The sequence below is a fragment of the Heterodontus francisci genome, chromosome 35, assembly GCF_036365525.1.
Source record: "Heterodontus francisci isolate sHetFra1 chromosome 35, sHetFra1.hap1, whole genome shotgun sequence".
Classification (NCBI taxonomy): Eukaryota; Metazoa; Chordata; class Chondrichthyes; order Heterodontiformes; family Heterodontidae; genus Heterodontus; species Heterodontus francisci.
In genome coordinates, this window is record NC_090405.1 from 27,131,130 (window position 1) to 27,142,913 (window position 11,784).

At 44.7% G+C, this 11,784-nt stretch overlaps 1 non-coding gene across 1 annotated transcript; it reads right to left on the minus strand.

The window, feature by feature from the left end:
- Window positions 1-796: 796 nt before the first annotated feature.
- trnas-gcu (transfer RNA serine (anticodon GCU)) lies at window positions 797-878 on the minus strand. Its single transcript has one exon. It is a non-coding gene; the product is annotated as a tRNA-Ser (tRNA).
- Window positions 879-11,784: the final 10,906 nt, after the last annotated feature.

Here is an 11,784-nt window from a genome sequence, read left to right on the forward strand (position 1 = left end):
GGTCACAATCCTGGAACTCCCTCCCCAACGGCAGTGTGGGTGTTCCTGCACCATATGGACTGCATCAGTTCAAGAAGGCAGCTCTCCACCACCTTCTCAACGGCAATAGGAATGGGTAATAAATGCTCGCCTTATCAGCGATACTCACACCCAAGAATGAATAAAAACCAAATCACTCTCCACAGATTCCCCACAATCTGGGCTTGGACATTTACTTCAGGAGCACAGAGCTTTATATCACTGCAACATGAGTTCCAATCTTCATATTCTGTTCACTTTTCACATTATTTTCTACCAGTCCACTAGCTTTTATTAATTCAGTATTTCGGGTCTCTGCTCCTCCGCCGTTTCTAACATCTCACCTCTTACAAAAAAACACTCTGATCTATTGTCGGTAGTCGATGACCCCTCATTTTAAACTCCATCTGCCAAAGCATTGCTCACTCACTTAATCTATCAAGAAGATTTGAAAATAAATTTCTTGCCAAAGGATAATTTTCTGCATCTGCTCCCTCGCCATTTGCTTTTCCCATTTGTCTTTCACTTGGTGCAAATCCAGAGAAAGTAATGATGGAAGGAAGGAGGGGAGGAAAAATCCTGCTCCGTTTCGTGATCCCTATTTGATCTTCATTCCAGTGCAGTTTGGGTGAAGAATTCCAATTGTCTGTCTCAATTTTAATAAAGTATAACAAATTCTGGAATCACTGTCTGGACATTGACAAGAACAGGTTTCGAGGCTGACTTTACAAATAAGCTCACCCAACATAAATAATACACGAAACAGCTCATAAACTAGCGACAAGGATGGGATTCGAACCCACGTGTGCAAAGCACAATGGATTAGCAGTTCATCGCCTTAACCTCTCGGCCACCTTGACAGTTGCAGAAGCATAGCTGTCACCTTCAGCACAGCTTCTGGCTGTGCAGCCGGCTGTGGAATGATGGAAATATATCTTCTGTAAGTAAATGAAGTTGGGAATGGAGCGGTGTGAAACATTTCCAGACCATGTCCAACACGTTTCTACTCAGTGTGAAAGCCCACCACGGAAAGACTGGAACATACAAACATTTCAACACATCATGATTAACATCACTCAGACACCTGAACTATTAGGTCACTGACGAAGTCATGATGACCGAATTTCTCATGAAATGACAACTGAACTAACTGACTGGAAGAATTGCTTTAACCCCACATGATCAGCGAGGCACAGCATCAGGCTGACTTGTCGGGTGTGTAAAACAGATATCACTGCTTCTGATCTTCACCAGAACAGAGAGTGAGATGTAACATTGATCATCAAACAGACTGTGAGAGAATACAACAGAATAAAACACATGGAGAGACACTGTGGAATAACAAATAGATTTGATTGGAATGTTGAAATTTTGATTGGAATGGATAAAACACCAGAAACAGCAGATTAAATTGGGATTCTCATCATTATAGTGATCTGGGACAGAAAAGAGAAACTGATGGAAAGAAGAGAAGAAGGAAGAAAAGAAAGGGTGAACTGTTCAATCTTTTCAGTTTTTTCACTCGCCCATCAAAGCTGATAAAAAAAAGTTGCAAATAACAGAGAATTTCACCATAAAGGGAGATTAAATGTTGCTGAAACCTTGGATCGAAGGATGCCCCAAAAGATCACCTGTTTAACTGTCTCCTCACTAGGGGATTTCAATCAGTGAGCAATATTATTCTCTACTTTTTTTGTTAATTGGTCCCAGAACTGTCACTTGGAATTAATATCTGTGTTCCGACTCCTGAATAATAAAATTGTGAGTTTCTCGATATTTTCTGGACACAGTTCCTGCTGAAAGAACTAACAACTCTTTTCTAATTTGCACAATACTCTATACACACTCATCAAGCCTGCTAAGCTAGCATCCTTGGTGCTGCTCTCTCTTCTCCCAAACTTCATCTCATGTGACTGTTCCATCATCACTCTGACAGTGGGAGGGGTTGATCCCACTATCTTCAGCATTAACCCTTTACATCCTTATACCACACTGTCTGTCCAAAAAAAATGGGTGGAGGGAACTTCCTTCATTTATCAAAACACCAACAGCAGCACAGTGGCGCAATGGTTAGCACCGCAGCCTCACAGCTCCAGCGACCAGGATTCAGTTCTGGGTACTGCCTGTGTGGAGTTTGCAAGTTCTCCCTATGTCTGTGTGGGTTTCCGCCGGGTGCTCTGGTTTCCTCCCACCTCCAAAAGACTTGCAGGTTGTTAGGTAAATTGGCCATTGTAAATTGTCCCTAGTGTAGGTACGTGGTAGGAGAATGGTGGGGATGTGGTAGAGAATATGGGATTAATGCAGGATTAGTATAAATGGGTGGTTGCTGGTTGGCACAGACTCGGTGGGCCGAAGGGGCTATCTCTCTAAATAAGAAAAGTAAAATAAAAGCTATCAGTCGTAAATCAACTCAAACCCATTAGAGAGATAGAGGGAGACTGTCAGAGAACTTCCTGCATCCAGTCCTGACCCTGTCACACTCAGCAGCTTCTCACCCAGACCCCACTCTCATCAACACTGAACATTGTTACCGAGACCCTTCAAATACTGTTTATAAAAGGGAGAAAAATTCAAACTTTATCACAGCTAGATTGAATAGAACAAAGTTTAATATCTTCTCGTCGTCACTCGGTAACCACATGAGACAGTCCTTAAATCAGTAGCATAAATTATCAGCTGTAAGAATGTTTGTCATTGGGTTGAATCATTTCTGTGTGAGGAATGTTCCAGCATCATAAACCAGGGGAACGTGTTGACTGAGCTGTATCTTCATCTCTCTTCTGGACAGTTCACCCTTCCTTCTGCTCTGATTCACTTTCCCAAAGCGGATCTACAGATTCTCAAATCTGGAGACTGGGTTTTCTTATTTTGTTCCTTTTGATTTTTCTTGCTCCTGAATGATAATATATTCCAACCTCGGATCAACCTTGCCCTGTCTCGCAGTCTTGGTTAAAAGCGACAAATAACGGCAACAACATTCTGAAACATACAACACGGTCACATTCTGCTTCAGTGAGATTAATGCTGAGGCAGTTTCTGTGTCGAATGCGATTGTGAACAAATTTCTCTCAAGGAAATTGTGAGTGATCAAGTATTTGCACTGAATTTCTGTGCAAGAAGGGACAGTTTCAACCAGCCATTCCCAAATCACTTCCTTCACAAAGACAAAGACTGTGCTGTCTTAACGTGTGAATCAACTTCACAAACAAATTTGAACTCGAAGTTCAGGAGAAGACAGAGATGTGAATGATTGACAGTGTAATCTTTAAATCATAATTTTCCGTTTCTTCGTTGAAGTGAGGCTCAACCCTAAGCCACTAGAGATCGCGGAAAGCTACAAACTTGGATCCAGAAAACAGAAAAGTAGTGAAACAGTTGGTGAGTACATTGTGACATTGAAGAATTTATCACCACATTGCAACATTGGCACATTCTTAGACCGTACATTATGAGACAGATTTGTGCTTATATTGGTGGATGAGGAAAGATACTAAACACACAAAATCCCAATTTGAGCTAGTGTGTAAGATTGCTCTTTCCATGGAGATAGCATCAAAGAATGCTCGTGAATTTCATCCTATGCCAGTGACAGTAACACACTTCAGAGGAACTTAAACACACTGGTAAAATGGGCTTTCACACAACAGATAAAATTTTACACAGAGACTTGTGAAGTGATACAGTTTAGGAGGAAGAATGAGACAATGTACACCAATCTTTTTTGATCAAGGTTTGAAAAGGTTGCTAAGAGCAAACAGGACACTTGGCTTTATTAATAGAGGCATAGAGTAAAAGCAAATAAGTTATGATGAACCTTTATAAAACACTGGGGCTGAATGACCTACTCCTGTACCTCCACGGAAAGCTTTCACTCCAGGCTCGGGCACCCTCTTCAGGATCACTCTCCATACATCCCGCCATTCCACACACGGATATCTCCCTCAGGATCAGATCACAGCTCCACAGTCCTGCCACATCCAGTTGTGAATGGTGGTGGATAATTAAATAACTAACAAGATGAGGAGGCTCCAAAAACATTCACATCCTCAATGATGGTGGTGCTGAGCATGTCAGTGCAAAAGATGAAGCTGAAGCATTTGCAACCATCTTCAGTCAGAAATATTAAGTGGATTTGATCTGTGCTAATTTCAGCTCCTCATGCTCGCTGGTGCCTTGGTTCTCTGGTGCTAATTTCAGAGTAAATCATGCAGCTTGACAATTGGAGCCAAAGAAAAAGACACAGGAGAGGTTGAAAGTGCCAAAACCTGGGATTGAACCAAGAACTGTTTAACTGTTAGTACAGCACGAACTCAACAAAGCTATTTCAACAACACACCAAAGCCACCATTCTGTCACTGCTTTGGGAGACAATATATACATTAAAGTGTTTGTAAAAAATTACAGAACACAACATGTGAGTAATATTCCCCATTGTTTTCTCAGTACTGATGGACTGTGAAGTGGGAGACAGCCAGAAGTCCCACTGTGCCACACTGACCCTGAGCTGTGAGTGAAATGAGATAAAGTTCAATCTTTAGCAGAGAGATTCTGGAGAGAGGTAAGAGTCCTGAATCAAGGAAAGACTTTCTGACACAATAAAAGCAAAATACTGCAGATGCTGGAAATCTGAAATGAAAACAAAAAGTGCTGGAAATACTCAATAGCTCTGGCAACATCTGTGGTGAGAGAAACAGAGTTAACGTTTCTGGTCTGTGACCTTTCATCAGAACTGACACAGGTTAGAAAAGAATTAGGTTTTAAACAAGTGACGGGGAGGGGCATGTGGGAGAGAACAAAGAGGAAGGTGTTTGATAGGGCAGAGGGCAGGAGAGATTAAATAACAAAGCTGTCCTGGGACAAAGGCAAAGAGTGTGTTAATGCTTGTGGTTGCCTGACACCAGTCATGCTCTGATGTTATTGAACACAATGTTCAATCCACAAGGCTGTAGAGTGCCGAATCAAAAGGTCAGGTGCTGCTCCTCGAGCTTGGGTTGATTTTCACTGGAACACTGGAACAGGCCAAAGACAGAAGTGTTGACATGAGAGCAGGGGAGAGTGTTGAAATGGCAAGCAACCCGAAGCTCAGGATTATGCTTTCGGCCTGAGCAGAGGTGTTCCATCCAATCTGCATTTGGTCTCCCCAGTTTAGAGGAGACCGCATTGTGAGCAGTGAATACAGTATACATAATTGAAAGAAGTACAAGTAAATCGCTGCTTCACCTAAAAGGAGTGTTTGGGGCTTTAGATAATGAGCAGAGAGGAGGGAAAAGGGCAGGTATTATATCTCCTGCGATTGCATGGGAAGGTGCCTTGGGAAGGGGACGAGGTATTGGGGGTAATGGAGGAGTGGACCAGGGTGTCGCGGAGGGAACAATCCCTTCAGAATGCTGACAGGGGATGGGAGGATGCATTTGGTGGTGGCATCACGCTGGAGGTGGCGGAAATGGTGGAGGATGATCCTTTAGATGTGGAGGCAGGTGGGGTGGAAAGTGAGGACAAGGGGAACCCTGTCGCAGATCTGGGAGGGAGGGGAAGGGGGAAGGCAGAGGTTGAGAGTCCTGTCAACTACACTGGGAGGGGGCGGGGTGGGAGTAGTTGAAATCTGGTGATGTTGTTGAATTTAATTTCAAACAATCCTTGAACTCTCTGCTGATGAAGACTGAAAAAGGGAAGAACAACCACACAACAAGGGTCTCAAATCCAAGACCCTGAGATTAAAAGTCTCATGCTCTACCAACTGAGTTAACAAGGCCTGATACAGTACTTCTACTCTGTCTGTTATTGGACGGATGCTGCTGTTGGCTCCACCCCAAGGGCGGGAATTTGTTCCACCAACTATGAAGCAGCTTCCTATCAATTCCCCAGATTATCAGTAAATCCACTTCCAGAAGCCCCAAAGTGTGATATATTCCTCTCACTCATCAATAATAAAACTGAAATCTTTTTACCTTCCAAATTCTGCCATCCATTTTGTCAGTATTTATTTCTCTCTCCTTTTTATTTAGTTCATGCATTTCTTCAGAATTTTTTTTTCAATTATATCTGAGGGAAGAAATGAACAGATCTGGCAGCTCAAAACTGGACATCCATGAGGCACTGTGGGCCATCAGCAGCAGCAGAATTGTATTTAAACACAATATGTTACCTCATGGCCTGGCATATCCCTCACTCTACCATTACCATCAAGCCAAGGGAGCAATAGTGGTTCAATGAAGTGTGCAGGAAGGCATATCAGGAGCAGCACCAAGCAGACCTAAAAATGAGTGAAGCTACAACACAGGATTACTTGCATGTCATATAGCGGAAGCAGCATGCAATAGACAGAGCTGAGTGATCTCACAACCAACAGATCAGATCAAAGCTCTGCAGTCCTGCCACATCCAGTCCTGAATGGTGGTGGATAATTAAACAATTAACAGGAGGACGAGGCTCCACAAATATCCCCATCCTTAATGATAAGGGAGACCAGTATATCAGTGCAAAATACAAGGTTGAATCATTTGCAACCATCTTCAGCCAGAAGTGCCAAGTAGATGATCAATCTCGGCCTCCTCCTGAGGTCCCCAGCATCACAGGTGCCAATCTTCAGCTAAATCTACTTCACTCCACATGATATCAAGAAATGGCTGAAGGCTCTGGATACTGACAACATCCTGGCTGCAGTGCTGAAGACTTGTGCTCCAGAACTAGCCACGCCGCCCGCCAAGCTACAACACTGGCATCTACCCAGCAATGTGGAAAATTGCCCAGGTATGTTCTGTATACAAAAGGCAGGACAAATCCAACCCGGTCAATTCCTGCCCGATCAGCCTCCTCTTGATCATCAGTAAAGTGATGGAAGGTGTCGTTGACAGTGCTATCAAGCAGCACTTACACAGCCATAACCTACTCACCAATGCTCATTTTGGGTTCCGCCAGGGCCACTTAGTTCCTGACCTCATTATGGCCTTGGCCCAAATATGGACAGAAGAGCTGAATTCAGGAGGTGAGGTGAGGTGACAGTGACTGCTCTTGCCAAGGGCATCAAGGAACCCTTGCAGAATTGAAGTCAATGGCAATCAAGGAGAAAAATCTCCACTGGTTGGAGGCATACCTTGCGCAAAGGAATATGGTGCTGGTTGTTGGTGGCCAATCATCTCAGTACCAGACATCGCTCAGGAGTTCCTCAGGGTCGTGTCCTCGGCCCCAACCGTCTTCAGTTGCTTCATCAATAAACTTCCTTCCATCATAAGGTCAGAAGTGGAAATGTTCACTGATGATTGCAAAATGTTCAGTTGCATTAGTAACTCCTCAGATACTGAAGCAGTCCGTGTCCACATGTAGAGAGACCTGGGCAAGATTGGGCTTGGACTGATAAGTGGCAAGTAACATGCACGCCACAAAAATGCCAGGCAATGACCATTTCCAACAAGAGTGAATCTAACCATCTCCCCTTGACAGTCAATGACATTACCATTGCTGAATCCTTCACAATCAACATCCGGGGGGTTACCAATGAGCAGAAACTGAATTGGATCAGTCATATAAATACCGTAGCTACAAGAGCAGGTCAGAAGCTGGGAATTCTGCTGCAAGTAACTCACCTCCTGTCCACCATCTACAAGGCACAAGTCAGGAGTGTGATGTAATACTCCCCACTTGCCTGGATGAGTGGAGCTCCAACAACACCAAAGAAACTCAACACCATCCAGGACAAAGCAGATCACTTGATCAGCACTCCATCCACTACTTTAAATATTCACTTCCTGCACCACCAGTGAACAGTGGCAGCAGTGTGTACCATCTACAAGATGCACTGCAGCAACTCACCAAGCCTCCTTCGACAGCACCTTCCAAACCCCCAACCTCAACCACCTAGAAGGACATTGGATGAATGGGAACACCACCATCTGCAAGCTCCCCTCCAAGTTACACACTGTCCTGACTGGGAACTATATCACCATTCCTTCACTGTCACTGGATCAAAATCTTGGAACTCCCTTCCTAACAGCACTGTGGGTTTACGTACAACACATGGACTGCAGCAGCTCCAAAAAGGCAGCTCACCACCACCTTCTCAAGGGCAATTAAGGATGGACAATAAAGGCTGCGTTTGCTGACAACGCAACCACTAGGTGGCACAACTCGCTTTCTCCCCCTGCTTTGCACCGGCCGCTTCCACCCTCCACAGTCGCTCACTCCAGACCTCGCTGCTCCCCCCCCTACTTCCCTGGCCGATTGTCTCCCGATCATGTCACCCCATTCTCCAGTCGTTCGCTCACTCCCCACCCCCCCTCCCCTCCAGCCGCTAGCTCTCGGCTGCGCTGCTTCCCTTCTCTCGGCCACTTGCTCCCACGTTTGTCCAGTCTCCACGCGCCGCCCGAAGAAGCAAGGTGGGCTGCAAAGTGTGACGTAGGAGTGAGTAGTGAGTGGCCTAGGGGAGGGAAGTGGCACGGCCTAGAGCTAGCGGCTGGAGTGGGGGTTGGGGGGCAGAGAGCAAGCGGCCATAGAGCTGGATGACGCGAGTGGGGAACAATTTTCCAGGGGAGCATCGAGGTGTAGAGCGAGCGGCTGAGGGGAGGAAGCGTCGAGGCCTGGAGCGAGTTGCCGAGGGGGGAGAGCTCCAGCCTCAAAGTCTCCTATTCAGCCGCTTCCTCCAGCTGAGTGAGGGGCTGGATACCTGATGACGCTTTAGCGCACATGTGCGAAGATGGACCAAGCGCGGATATGCGATGATGTTGGCGCTGCGCAATGACATCATCCTCCACATGTGCCACTTAATCCTGGCAAGATGTAGCTGTGCCTATGCACAGCTTGGCACAGTCCGATGCTGCGTTGACAGGAATCACATTGTGTCAGCAGTGCCCACATCCCATGAAAGAATAAAAAAGAGATTTACCACAATGGTAGCAGGGTGAGGGATTTCAGTTATGTGGAGAGATTGGAGAAGCTGGGGTTGTTCTCCTTGCAGCAGAGAAAATTCAGAAAAGATTTGACACATTTGTTCAAAGTCATGAAGTTCTTCAATAGTTTAAATCAGGAGAAACTGTTTCCAGTGGTAAAAGGGTCAGTAAGCAGAGGACACAGATATCAGGTGATTGGCAGAAGAACCAGAGGTGACATGAGGAACCATTTTTTACACAGCAATGTGTTGTGATAAAGAAAGAAAAGACTTGCATTTATATAGCACCTTTCAAGACCACTGGACATATCAAAGCACTTTGTAGACAATGAAATACTTTTGAAGTGTAATCACTGTTGTAATGTCAGAAATGCAGCAGCTAATACCCACAAACAGCAATGTGATAATGACCAACTGATCTGATTGAGGGGCAAATATTGATCACAACACCAGGGAGAATTGCTCTTCACTTGTTTGAAATTGCAGCATGGGATCTTTTACATTCACCCAAACATGCAGACCAGGTCTTGGTTTAACATCACACCTGAAAGGCAGCACCTTCAACACCCTCAGTGCTGCACTGGAGTGTCAGCTGTGAAATCTGAACCCAGAAGCTTGTGATTTCGAGGTGAGTGTGACCAACTGAGCCACAGCTTTTACCTGAGTCTCAATCCTTCTCCCAACAGTTTCTCTCTATCGGGTCTGTCACGGCCCCTCATGATTGTGAACACCTCTATCAAATCTCCTCTCTAAAGAGAACAACCCCAGCTTCTCCAATCTATCCACATAACTGAAATCCTAACCACATGTTGCAGAAATCGATTTTTCCTCAAGTTCCTTCTGGTTTTGTGAGTCACCTTAAATCTATAACCTTCGGTTATTGACCTTTCAGCAGTTAGAAACAGTTCCTCAGTATTTACTCTACCTCAAACCTTCAAGGAAGCTCTGCAAAGTAACTGAAAATCAAGTTGTCAGAAGTGGGATTTAAACACATGCCTCCAGTGAAAGCTGCAACCTGAACAGCGAAGCTGAAACCGCTCAGTCACCTCAACTGTTCAGACCTTTTTGACCTCGTCCTCACTTCTGTACTTTGAAAGGTTCACTCAGTTCAGGAACTTGTTCAATGTTGCTGGAATGCTCAGTGACTGGGATATTAACTCCCCCGGGTTTTCCTGAGCTTGTTCTCGGTGTATGGGGATGTTTATCCTGGGCTGTGGAATCTTGCATCCCTGTAATGGACATTAACCCACTGATTGAATCTGTATTCACTGCTTTCCGCTGGTGCTGGGTAATTGCAGAGTGTGGGGCCGGAATGTTGCTGCTTGTCCCGGCCTCACTCACTCTGGGAAAGAGTGAATAATTGATGCGTCTGTTTCTGTATCTGAAATGTGACTTCAATCTGCTGTTATTAACCGAGGCAGCGCTGCAGAAGGATACGTTAATAATCTCTCACTAATCAACTGCAAACAGTCAGAATGTGTAACTTTGAGCAGCGCTTTCTGCACCGTCAGGGCTGGAAAGTTGAGTGAGGGAGAGACACTGTCAGTATCTGAGTGTATACAGCACTGTACAGAGAAAGAGTCAATATACCGGGGCTGAGACACAGTGCATCTTTTCACATTTAATCACAATAATATCCACAGTCAGGAGCTGAAAATGATGAAAAACCGAATAGCAAGAGCAAAATTAAGAAATGTAAGTAATTATAGATTAGCTGATCAGCTTTCTCTGTGTTACCTGGTAGTCTACAGTTTTATATTTCATGCTGTCTCCACTGTGGCCAGGGAATGATTTCTTCTCAAAGGCTGAACATTGACAAAACTGCTTGTAATTTAAAATCTTTTAAAAGTAATTCCATGGAGCTAATGGGGCAAAGTCAAATAACTGCACCAATTATAGGACAGCTGGTTGGTGATGACATGGATGTGTCTGCAGTGTGCAGGACCAGACTGTTTCTATAGATTCACGATGAATATTCCACCCCTTATTTATAACAGTAAAACTGATAGTGGACAATGGCTATTCTGGTTGCAGCAACCTGAAGCTTTAACTCATTAACACCCTACTTTAGGGTAATTTAGAAAGAACAACATGCAGCTCTGTCAGTTAGTATGTTTGTTTGTTAACCCACAATTTGATGGTTCAAGCACATAAATAGATGAGGCTTTATTAACTTAAACTCTTCTACATCTGCTATATTACTCTTGCTGTTGATTTTTCAAAGATAAGGTTAATCAAGTCTTTCTTTATGAAATCCATGCTGACTGTGTTTTATTATTTTTCATTTCCATCTGTATTTTCTACTTTGGAGGATTACAGGATATTATCATTTTTTTAATTCATTCATGGGAGGTAGGTGTCGCTGGCTCGGCCAGCATTTATTATCCATCCCTAATTGCCTTGAGAAGGTGGTGCTGAGCTGCCTTCTTGAACCACTGCAGTCCATGTGCTGCTGTTATGAAGAGAGTTCCAGGATTTTGACCCAGCAACAGTGAAGGAACGGTGATACAGTTACAATTCAGGATGGTGTGTGGCTTGGAGGGGAACTTGCAGGTTGTGGTGTTCCCATGCATCTGCTGCCCTTGTCCTTCTAGGTGATAAAGGTCACGGGTTAGGAAGGTGCTGTCTCAGGAGCCTTGGCACATTGCTGCAGTGCATCTTGTGGATGGTACACACTGCTGCCACTGTGTGCCAGTGATGGAGGGCATGAATGTTGTAAATGGGGTGCCAATCAAGCGGGCTGCTTTGTCCTGTTGAGTTTCTTGAGTATTGTTGGAGCTGCACCCAGCCAGACAAGTGGAGAGTATTCCATCACACTCCTGACTTGTGGACAGGCTTTGGGGAGTCAGGAGGTGAGTTACTTGCCGCAGGATTCCTAGTCTCTG